Source organism: Phascolarctos cinereus, unplaced genomic scaffold (assembly GCF_003287225.1).
Source record: "Phascolarctos cinereus isolate Bilbo 61053 unplaced genomic scaffold, phaCin_HiC Scaffold_4;HRSCAF=312, whole genome shotgun sequence".
Classification (NCBI taxonomy): Eukaryota; Metazoa; Chordata; class Mammalia; order Diprotodontia; family Phascolarctidae; genus Phascolarctos; species Phascolarctos cinereus.
The window spans coordinates 237685985-237698195 of record NW_027555847.1 but is presented as its reverse complement, the minus strand read 5'-3'; the positions used below and the strand labels follow the sequence as shown (position 1 = coordinate 237698195).

Below are 12211 nucleotides of genomic sequence, written 5' to 3'. Positions count from 1 at the left end.
GTAAATACTTTTATCTTTAGAAGAAAAACAAGAAATGATTATGGATACAATATATTAAAATAGATGTTCAATAGGTATTATTAACGTGAAAAATGTTACATGATTATAAACTTTCAATAACTAAAATAAAATGTGTGACATTCTTCACACAGAAAATGAAGAAAAAATGCCAGATTATAAAAACAGATGAATAGTACCTAATAGGCTTGTAATTTAATTACAGAAATCACAAGCCAATGTGGTACATAAAACAAATACTTGGGGGAAAAGGGGAAGGGAAGGGGAAGAAAGAGAATACATTATATATTCAAATATTTTTTAAAATTACATCTGGTGTTTATACTATATTTTGTTATGATTACATTTAACTTACCATTTTATTGTAGGAGTTCAAATGAAATAACAAGGAAGATTTTTACAACATGGGGAATCTGTCTCACTCGCTTCTTTTTAAAATTTAACTGCTATTTTTTATGTCATCACAGTTTCCTGCAACATCCCTTTCTCCTCCCTCCTGGAGAGCCATCCTAATATAACAATAGTATTTTTTTTAAGGCAATTGGGGTTACGTGACTTGCCCAGGGTCATAGAGCTAGTAAGTGTCAAGTGTTTGGTCTGAGGCCAAATTTGAACTCAGGTCTCCTCCTGACTTCAGGGCCGGTGCTCTATCCATTGCGCTACCTAGCTGCCCCAACAATAGTACATTTTAAGAGACAAAAAAAGAAAAAGAAAAAAATCAGCATGATCAAAAAAAATCTAAAAATATGTGCCATGCACCACCACTTATTGGATATCATCTCATAACTCTTCTTTTAAGACACGTTTGTTCTTCATAATTTTGCATCACTCACTTTTTTGTTTTCAATTTACATTGTTATAGTTACTGTAATGCTGTTTCATTTGCTTTGCTTACTTCACTCTATGCCAGTTCATGTAGATCTTGCTATGCTTTTATAAGTATTCATCATATTTATCATTTCTTACAGCACAGAATGAATATTCCATTACTCATATACCACAATTTATTTAGTTATTCCTCAACTGACAAGCATCTTTGTTTCTAACTCTTTGCTACCAGAAAAAAGTGCTATTATAAATATTTCAGGGACTTACTTCTTATCACTGGCCTCCTTGGGGTATAAGCTTAGCAGTGGAATCTTGGTCAAAGAGTAGACATTTTAGTCACTGTAGTCTGCAAATTTTCTTTGGAACACTGTTCACCTACTTGACCACTTCTCTATCAGGAATGGCTTTCGGTCACATATGTGCATATAGCTGTGTATGCTAATTGCCTGTATATCTTAGATACCAAAACCTGAGCAAATTAAGTTTGATACAAAGATTTTTTTCCCATTCAACTGCTTCTTTTCTTCCTAATACAATAATTTTGTTTCTGCAGCTTTCAGTGTCACATAATCAATATTGTTCAGTTAAGAATACATTTCCTTCCAATGACTTAGAGAGGTATATGGCCACCTTTTCTAAATTTTTTATAGTACAATCTTTAATACAGATATCCATCTTGAATCCACTGTGAAATATGGCGGAAGATATTGGTCTAAGCTTAATTTCTACCAGACTGCTCTCCACATTTCTCAGTAGTATTTACCAAAGAGAGAGTTCTTCCTAAGTGATTTGTTTTCTGGTTTATGGATATCTAGGTTATAAAGTTCCATTGTTTCTGATTTTGTTTCAAGTATAAATGAGTTTTGTACTTTGACAAAGAGTTTTTCCATATCCATTGAGATAATCATATGGTTTTGCTTGTTTTTAATATTATGTTGACTGTTTTTACTAATGTTGAAATACCATCCTTAGAATAAATCCAATGTGGTCATGATTAATGATTTATTGGATGAATCACTGTAGTCTACAAGAGGATTTTATTTAAAATTTATGAATCAATATTCATTAATATTATTAGTCTATAGTTCTCTGTGCTTTTTCCTTCCCTGGTTTAGATATTAGGACTATATTTTTCTCATAAAATGAATTTGGTACGGTGCGAGATGGCACAGTGGATACAATGCTGGACCTGGGATCAGGAAGGCTTGGGTTCAAATCTGACCTTAGACACTAACTATCTGGGTGACTCTGGACAAGTCATTTAATTGCTGTCTGCCTCAGATCTCCATAAACTATAAACAGGGATCATAATAGCACCTTCCTTACAGGGTTGTTGTGAGGATCAAGTGAGACAACACCTACAAAGAGCTTGGCACAGTAACTGGTACCTATTAGTGCTTAATAAATGCTTGCTCTCTTTTCTCTTCAATATGTGAGAATAATTTATGTAGTATAGGTACTAGTTGTTCCTTAAGTCTGACAGAATTCTCCTGTTGAATCCATCAGAACCAGGAGTCTCCCCCCCTCCCCCTCCCCCTGGCTCCCCCTTCAGTAGTTCCTTTAGATCGAGTTCTATTTCCTTTTCTGGGATTGGGTTATTTAAGATATCTATTTGGTCTTCTATGTGGATGGGTGTTTCAGATTTTTTTTTTAAGTAATCAATTTTTTGTGTTCTGTTTCATTAGCATATAACGGTGTGTAATAGGTTCTGATTATTCTTTTTATTTCTTTTGGTTTTGTTGTAATTCACAACAAAACTTGTTCATTTGCTACTTTATTGACTTGATTTCCTTCCTTCTTTTTTAATCAAATTAGTTAAAGATTTATCAGTTTACTGTCCTTCTTAAAGAAACAGTACAGTTTTCAGTTTTAGTCACCATTTTTACGGACTTTTTGGTTTTTGGTTTATTTCTCTTCTAATTTTTAATGCATCTTTATATGTTCATTTTACAGATCTGTAAATTTTTAAATGCATTTTTTATTTCATTAATCCTTTCTTTATTTAACATATATTGATAGGAAAATGTATCCCCTCCCCCCCAGGACTATTTTGGTTGCATTCCAGAAATTGTTATATTGTTTCTACAATTTGTCCTTTGACCTACTTCACTATTTAGGATTTCATTGTTAAGTCTCATTTGGGTCTGTCTTTAGTTTGTGGTCCCTGAACTGATTAATATTTTTATTACATTTTAATCTATAAAGGTTATACTAGTTATTTCTGTTTTTCTACACTGCTGACAATATATCTGTGCCTTAAACACACGGTCAATTTTTGTGAAACTTTCAAATGGTGCTCAAAATATTCTCTAGCAATCTCATTTAGAAAACACCATGAAGTTATTTAGCTCTAGTCTCTCCAGCCAATTCGCTCAGTTCTATATTTTCCCTCATTTTTCTTTCTGTTAGATTTATCTAAAGCTAAGACAAGGGCACTGAAATCTTCTACCACTATTATATTACTATGTCTTTTTGTTGTTCAGTTAATGTTTCCTTTATAAATTTAGATACTAAGGCATTTGAAGGACATAAATTTAATATTGATATTGCTTTATTGTCTATAGTTCCCTTCTAGCAGAATGTGGTTCCTGTGTTTTTATCCCTTTTAGATTATGAACGTTTGTTTTTACTTTGATTTTAACTACTGTTTTTCTGGATTCACTTGATATATGGTAAAGTTATTCTGGCCCTTCAGTTTTATCCTGCATATATGTCTTGCTTTTCTAAATGCATTTCTTGTAAGCACCAGAATGTAGAGTTTTATTTTCTCATCCAATCAGTTATTCTTTTTAATTTTATTAGATTATTAATCAATTAACATTTAAAGTTGAGAGTTAAGTTTATATTTTCCTCCATTCATTTCTATTATTTTCCCCCTCTCCCTCTAAAAAGAGGGCATTATAATTCTTCAGTTATTTTAGCTCAATCTATTTTAAGATAACTCTATTCCTACTGACTCTTTTCACCTCACCCTCAAATACTCCCCCTTCCATCTGTTACTCCTTTCCCTAGTTTTGAAATTTTGCTTATTAGTTGTTTTCTTTCTTGCTCTTATTTTGATATTTAATTCTTCATCTTTTCCCCCCTCAGCTGTCAAGAAAAATTTTCTTTTCTCTCCTCCTCTTTAACTTGTTTTATTAGTTTAAAATTTAATTGTCTGTGGCTTTTTCTAAAAACAAAAATTAAAATTTCTTTCTCTCATTCTTTTCATTATTTATCTTCCCTTCTGTCTATTCTACTTTTGTCCCTTACTAATTTAGTCCTTCTTTGATTTCTGTATTACTCATGGAATCAAAGCTTGCAGGACATGGATTTTGGGTTTTCTTCTAAATAATTTATATCTTACAGTTCTTGCCCCCAGTTCCTTTTCCATTGTCTCATTCTAAGAAATACCAATTCCTACAGGTGACACTGTGTGCCTCAAAATCTCTTCCCTGGGTCCGTCCATACCTCTCCTCCCACTCTTCTGGGTGTCACTTGCCCCCAAAAATTCTGATTCCCTTTCCTGGGGCAGGATGAATGGTCTCTCTAGATATCAAATCCCTATAGATTATACCCATTGTAAATTCCCCATTTCCCTTTATAGAATTATATCTCTCTTTTCCCATTTGAGCATTCGTCAGTGGTACTTCCTCCCACCACTGAAGCAAGATTTCTTCCCCTCTTTTTCAATCTCTCCCTTGGCTCCTTTGTCTCATATCCCTAGGAGTCTATCTTCTTCCTTAGACATCACAGGAGTTACTTTTCCCTTCACTGTGAGCCTCTGACTTGATTAAGGTACATGACATAATTCCATCTATCTTCTTCCTCTCCTTTCCCCTTTTATGCACCCTTACATTATATAATTTAGTAACATTAAAAAAAAAAAGGCAAACAAACCAAAAAAAAACCCACCTTGATTCACTACTAGATTTAATGGATGATGTTTCAGGCCTGTTTCTCCACCATCACTTCTAACTTTTGCTTTCACCCTTGTCACCTTGTGTGCACTGGTCAGCTAGGTGGCGTGGTGGGTAGAGTTTTGGACCTTAAGAAGACCTTAGTTCAAGTCTAGCCTCAGACATTAGCTGTGTGACTTAGAGAAAGTCACTTTCCTCTATTTGCCTCAGTTTTTTCAACTGTAAAATAGAGACAATCATCTTCTCCAGAGTTGCTGTGAGGATCAAATGGGGTAATATTTGTAAAGAAGTTAGCATGGTGCCTGGCACCCAGCAGATATTATATAAATGCTAACTATCATTCTCATAATTAAATCTCTTAATGGTCTCTGTTGTTATTTTCTTGTTTTTGTATTTGTTTACCATTCTTTTGTTTCTGTGGTCTGGTGTTTCAAAAGCATACAAATTTCTTCAGGTATCGATTTTGTTTTAGGAAAATTTAGAATATCCTTAAAAATTATTCATCCATTTTCATAAAAGATTAGGCTCAGGTTTGCTGCATATTTCACCTTGGTTTGCTCCTTTGAAATAAATCATTAAATTCCCTCCTACAGTTTCTGGTAAGTGTAGAATAGTTTTGTTTTATTTGAATCTCCTTTCCTTTATTTTTGAAGGTCTTTTTTCCTAGTTGTTTGCAGAATTTGTCTGTCAATGCAATTATTTAGTTTAACCACGATATATGTTGGAGTCTGCAGCACAGGTCTATTAGTCTCCTCCTTCTAGAGGAAGACTCTTTTGTGGACTCTTTTCACTGACACTTTGTTTTCCATGTTCAGAAGATCTGAGCAGTTTTCTTGTATTATTTCCTGAATTACAGTGTTCTGATTATTTAACTTGCTATGTTCTTCTGAGAGCCCTATAATAAATTGTTTTTATATATCCTTTCTTCAATTGCTTGTATGGAAATTGTGAGAGATGATCTCTCAGAAGTGAAGTCTCCTCAAAGGGTCATTAGTTCCTGTTAATGGTTCTAGTATTGTTGCTTTTGAGTGGTACATGTGTACCAACACTAAGTGAAGACCCCTCAGAGTACAAGACCCCCTCCCCAAGCCTTCTCCCTCCTCTACTCTTAGATAGTGTTAGCAGAAATTCCTGAGCCATAAGAGCACCCTGTCTATCTCATCCTCTAGCTAGTTATATGACCCTGGGTAAAAGGCTGCTGAAACTGTGAGGCCCTGAAAAGGGGAACATGCTAACATAACTTCTATACCTCTTTGTTCTCTCTGTTACTGGGGTAGTTTTTACACAAATAGATTGTATACTTGAGGCTCAGCCAATGAGCCTATGGGAAGGGGGTTAGGGTGGGCTGCTGCGTTAGGGTCTATATAATCTTGCCTTAAACAAAGAGCACTCACACTCTTGGGGCAGCTTAGGCAGCATAGGGGTGCCACTTCTCGAGAAAGTCAACAAAGAGATTTCTCCTTTTTGCAAACTTTTGTCAAGACTCTGGTTTTTAATTTGGGTAGGTGGTCTCTCTGTCCCACACAGTTTTGGGGGGCTTGTCCCAGGATTTAACCCTTTCCTTGGGGGTTTCTCTTGACCCCCTCCTGGGGCAGGCGCTTCACCAGCACTTTCTGGTGGTCCCTGGGTTGCTGTCCTGAGATCCCCCTTGGTGAGGGAAAGACCCGAAGAGAGTCTTGACTAGGCAAAAACGAGGAGCTCCACTGTGCTAGCGGTGAAATCAAAGCCACCTGTTATACTGAAGCAGCCACACAGGTTTGTGCACACAGACTTAGGTAAGCAAGACCCATGAGTCCTTGGTGCACCTAAACGGTTCGAGTCTATAAGGTAGCCAAGGGCAAGATCGATGAGCCCCTGGGTGGTCGGTCCCAACCCTATTAACTTAAGCAGTTCGAGTCCATAAGGCTAGGGGAGAGGTAAAAAAGGGAGGCTCTAAGCAGTTCAAGTCTGTGAGGCATGGGGAAAACAAAAGCTCAGGGTGGCAAGGACCAGGATCCTTTACCAAATATTCCGGATAACAGCCCTTTAGGATCTAAGCTTAGTGATTGGGATGAACTTCCAAAGTATAAAGGGAAAGATAAAAAGAAAAATGATTAAATATAATTTGATAATTTGAGGATTCTACAGCAATTTGTTGTATGTCATTTTGTGCTCCTGTTTGTGTCTGTGGTGGTGTAAATGAGTGTTAACAGTGTTTGACAGTAAAAGATTTGGAAACTTTTTGGAAAAAAAAAAAGGTTTCTCTCTCTATGCATTCTAATTCTGGCCAAATTTGAATGTGGAGAGAAAGAGAGAAAAAGGGAACCTTCTGCCCCCCCCCCCGATGAAAAAGAAAGGCAGACTGAGCAGCACCTAATCTTTTCTGCCTCCATAAAAGAAAAAAGTGGTTTTGTTTGGTTTTTTTTGTACCAGAACACAAACAACAAGTAATTTATGGGCAGCAGCCAAACCCAGTCATCCCCAACAAGCCACAGCCGAGGCCATAATGTTTCCCCATGAGCCCCAACTCATTCAAATTGGTAAAAATGTGATGTTTTTAAGTTCAGAACTTGTTACACTGTTTGGCAGTAAGGTAAAGAGGGAAAACGTAAGGATCTGAAATTTGTTACCTCCGTTTTTTTCACATGATTGGAAGGTACCTAACACGGTGCCTAGCAGAGGGCAGATACTAAAAATGTTAACAACTATTCCTTAATTAGATATGGCAATTTGGGAACACATCCGATTAAAGTAAAGCCACCAGAGTGATAATTAATTGGTTTTGGTTTTAAAATTTAAATAGATGATAGCTGTTTTATGGTATTGTTGTATTTCTAAAATTTTGCCTTATTACATAATTTGGTAAGCAACCATATCATCTGTGTTGTCAGAAAAAGCAATTTCTCTTATAATCTAAATGTTGTTAGGTTAAGAATTGTACTGTAAAAGGAAAAAAGAAATTTTTTTTAACCCAGGCCTTCTTAAGGCTAACAACTGAGTTTGCTGGGGGATGGACAGTATGAGCCAGGCTCTTAAGGCAGGGACTAGTGGTCGTGGGGAAGTCTAGGCCTTGAAGAACCAGGAGACTGTTGGACCTGGTAAAGGGGTCTAGAAAGAAAGAAGATTTTTTTTATTGGGTCTATTTTAAGTTTTTAATATACTGCTTACATATTTCTGAATTTTCTTATATGATGTAATCCAGTAAGCAATTGTATTAGTTATGTTGCTGGAAGGTCAATTTCTTTTATAATCTAGAATGTTAAATTAATTGTGCCTTCAAAGAAAAGAGAAAAAGGAATGAATTTGGCTGTTGGGGCATTCCATATGATCCTGTTTTGTAATGTTTCCTTTTAAGTATTGTAATTTAAGAAATCACAAAATTTTCAAATTGTCTTTATTTAAAGGGAATTTTCAGTTAAAATTGTTTTGCTATTATTTATGAAATTTGTGAGATTGTTAACTCATTTATTTGGGGTTACTGTTTTCATGCTAAAACCTAAAAGGGTTAATTAATTACTGTATGTGGAAAGAAGGGGATAGTGTAAAGCCTTATCTGGTTGGTTCTGCCCACTCAAGGGCACCAGTATCAGCCCTCTCTGAGGGCCATGTCAATTCTCTTTATTTTGTAAACTTGCCAAGGTCCCTGGAAACCATGAGAAAAGAACTTTAAGTTAGGATTATGCAGTTCCTAGACAATGAACTTCACTTGCTGAGAATTTGCAAGTGTATAGAAATGATTTCTAATATTGGCTTTTATACCAGAACAAGTTTAAATTTGAGAAAAGAAAGATGTTAAGTGAAATCTCTTATATATGTGAGTCCTACTAAATCTTTATTCCTTATTGCAACTCCATGAGAGTAAAATTAACTGTATCTGGCTTTAAGCTGTGATTAGTGAGACTTGCTGTTTGAGATAAAAGACTCTTGGGCCTATAACTAATTTTGTTTTGAGTTTGAATTTGGGTATAGTTGCCTATTTAAATCAGTATCTGAGAGAAATGCCACAAGCTACCCAGAACAGGTGGAGGTCTGCATCTGGGAAAAAGCCGAGGGGACAATCTTAGCCTCAATCTAGGATGGGATCCTCCTGGCTCAGTTTCCCCATTGTGTTCCTTTGGAAAGGAATGTTTCCCACCTGACTATTCCTGAGTCTGGCTATGAGGAGAAACAGATACTGCATGATTGGAGAACTGTGACTCTATCTGAATTTAAACAAAGTTAAGGATGTTTTATCCTGTTATATTTGATACGTCACATGTCCCTGCTCTTTTTCCTTCTATAGTTAAGTTTCTATGATTAGAGCAAGTAGTCAGTATATGATATGAGCTCTTTTGTGTTATCTTACTGGGAAATCTAATGATATTTTTATCTAGAACTAGAACCTGTGCAGAAATTTATGCAAACTGCTTAAGACTCACCTTAAGATGTTCTGTTTGTTTAAAAGAATTCTAAGAGCAGTAGTATTTTTCATGTAATCAGTCTCTTACTGTTACCAATGTGAGATTCTATTATAACACCTTTTGACCAAGGAACTTTGTGATATATAGGGATTCTGTGATAACTAGGAATTTAGCTTCTTGATAATACTCTACAATTTGTGTTATTTAAGGACTTTTGCACCAACTTAGTAAGATTTTATGAACAAGAGTGGAAATGCATGCAAGCTATTTAGGGCTCACTTTGGAGATGTTCCTTAGGCAATACCAGATTATAGTCATACCTTAAACTGATTGTTGGAACTTGCTAGGACTAATGACTAACTGTTTCTGAGTCTAACTCCAAGTGTAAATATCAAGGAAGGCTTCTGAGCCACTGATCCATGATGCCAGTAGCCCTGTGAGGGGCAAGTATAAACTGCAGGTATGATTTCATGGGAAGGTTGAGAGGGCAACTGTTCTGCATATGCTGACGTGGGACCCTCTTGACTTGATTCCTTAACTGAAACCTGGCAGGCTTTAAGTCTGGCTCAATTCAATTTGCAGTTTGACATGACACTCTACCTGGAGTTGACAGGAAGTTAGGAGAAATATTGTTCCCTTATTCTAATCTCTTAGTGGCAAGTTTCTATAACCAGAAGATTTTGTAAGTACAATTAACAAATTTACTAAAATAATTGATTATGGAACATCTCAGATTACTATAGAACTGGGACTACTGTTCCTGTGTGTGTTCCCATATCAGTTAGGGTCCTTTAATTCTTGGTAATGGTACAGAGACAATTAGGTCAGGGGCTTGTGAGGTTATTTTGTTATTTGGTTAATATGACACTTGTCTAAAGTTTTCTTACAATTAATAATGTCGAAAGAAGAATGGCTTGTGGTTTATTTTGTAAATGCCATCAAAGAAACACGGCATGACTAAAAGTTTAAGATTTTATATATACTGTGTTAAAACTGGTTATTTAATATATTTATGTATGTACTGGAGCCTGTTATTAACCCCTTAGTGAAATCTCATCCTCCTGGTGTGGAAATTAATAATGGATTAATGTAAAATATAAGACACTGGGTTCTGAGGTGAATTTCTTAAACATGACAATTGACCATGGTTCCAATTTTGAGTTTGTAAAAATGATCAAGGCTATAAGGATTAGAAATGGCAATTTAAAATTGTGCTAAGGTCACTTTTTCATGAGAATGGACAGAAAGCTGGTTCCTATAAGAAGACAAGAAGAAGAAAAATGCTGAGATGCTGTGCTGGAGATGGCTGGAACAAATACTAAGGACTAGAGGACTTCACTGGCGATATTCCCTGCCAGACAGCTGTATAGGAAAAGACTTTTTGAATCTTAAAGGGATAATTGCATTATTATTTTCTTTCGGGTCTCTGTATCTGCATTTATTAAGGGACTGCCCCTTTGATTTGTCAATGTGTAGATCAATCCTTCCCGTATTTACTTAAAGGGGTGATGGTTAGACAGAGAAGAAAAAGAGCTGAGAAGAATTTGAATTCAGATTTAATAGAATCCTAAAGCTAGGTGTTTGAATTGCTATCTTCGTGTCCCTCCCAGGGGCAATGTGTTTAGAGTTAAAAAAAAAATAAATAATAATAATAATGATTGTTATAAAAAAATTATTATGTGATTGTAAAATGCTTAATACAATGGCATATGTTAAAATGTTGGATTATTATTATTTAATGTAATTGTTAAAGGTACCAAGAGTGCCAAGTGTTAGTTACCATAAGAATGATAATTTCTATATGTGATAAATGGAAATGCAATTGATGTTATCTTAAGTTTACTGTTAGTATTATAAAAGTTACTACTATTTCTAAATCGTATTATATTTCTAAAACTCTTAGATTGTAAAATTTGAGGGGAATTATTATCGTACTCTCAGTGTGTCTCCCCTATATGCAGGACTCCCTATCCTGCCTGGTTAAGATAGAAGGGAAAGGAGATTAAGCTGATGGTTCTGAAGAGTCAGAGTTGGGTGCCAGTCTGAGACCACCCTAATGGTTATTAAGGTTTAGTGGGTGTGAGAAGGCTTCAAATTGTAAGAAAAGATAGGGGGAATTGTGAGAGATGATCTCTCAGAAGTGAAGTCTCCTCAAAGGGTCATTAGTTCCTGTTAATGGCTCTGGTATTGTCGCTTTTGAGTGGTTACATGTGTACTAACACTAAGTAAAGACCCCTCAGAATACAAGACCCCCTCCCCAAGCCTTCTCCCTCCCCTACTCTTAGATAGTGTTAGCAGAAATTCCTGAGCCATAAGAGCATCCTATCTCATCCTCTAGCTAGTTATATGACCCTGGGTAAAAGGCTGCTGAAACTGTGAGGCCCTGAAAAGGGGAACATGCTAACATAATTTCTATACCTCTTTGTTCTCTCTGTTACTGGGGTAGTTTTTACACAAATAGATTGTACACCTGAGGCTCAGCCAGTGAGCCTATGGGAAGGGGGTTAGGGTGGGCTGCTGTGTTAGGGTCTATATAATCTTGCCTTAAACAAAGAGCACTCGCACTCTTGGGGCAGCTTAGGCAGCACAGGGGGTACCCTTTCTCAAGAAAGTCAACAAAGAGATTTCTCCTTTTTGCAAACTTTCGTCAAGACTCTGGTTTTTAATTTGGGTAGGTGGTCTCTGTCCCACACAGAAATCATGTTTTCCTTTAAAGTTACCGCTTTTGATGTAAAAGGCTGGTCATACTGTTTTTGCCTAATTTCATGCAAATGTAATAAAAAAGGATTCAAGTTTTTAAAAAAAGTTACTGCTTTTGTTTCTCTTTTTTCCAGATTGTCCTTTAGTCATATGCATTTGCATGCTCAATCAGTTATTCTCTTTTGTTTCTTTGGTGAGACTTGCCACCAGGGATTCAAGTTTTTCTATTCTGCAAATTATCTCTGGGCTGTGCCGACCATAAACTCTCTTTTTCAAAATTCTTCTCTTTCAAACCATCCAGGAACAGTATGCTGTGGTGCTATATTCTCTTCTTAATCCACAAGGTCCTCTGCCTCACCAAGTATGGATTTATTTTCCTTTATCCTG

General features: G+C 36.0%; 1 protein-coding gene and 1 long non-coding RNA gene across 2 annotated transcripts in view; one reads left to right on the top strand and one right to left on the bottom strand.

Annotated features, from left to right (window-relative positions):
- Window positions 1-12211, top strand: part of LOC110223857 (uncharacterized) — an 82622-nt gene that overhangs the window by 11701 nt on the left and 58710 nt on the right. The window lies entirely within an intron of this gene.
- The window catches only part of CEP120 (centrosomal protein 120), a 107992-nt gene that overhangs the window by 67958 nt on the left and 27823 nt on the right, over window positions 1-12211 (bottom strand). The gene's annotated exons all lie outside the window — the stretch shown is intronic.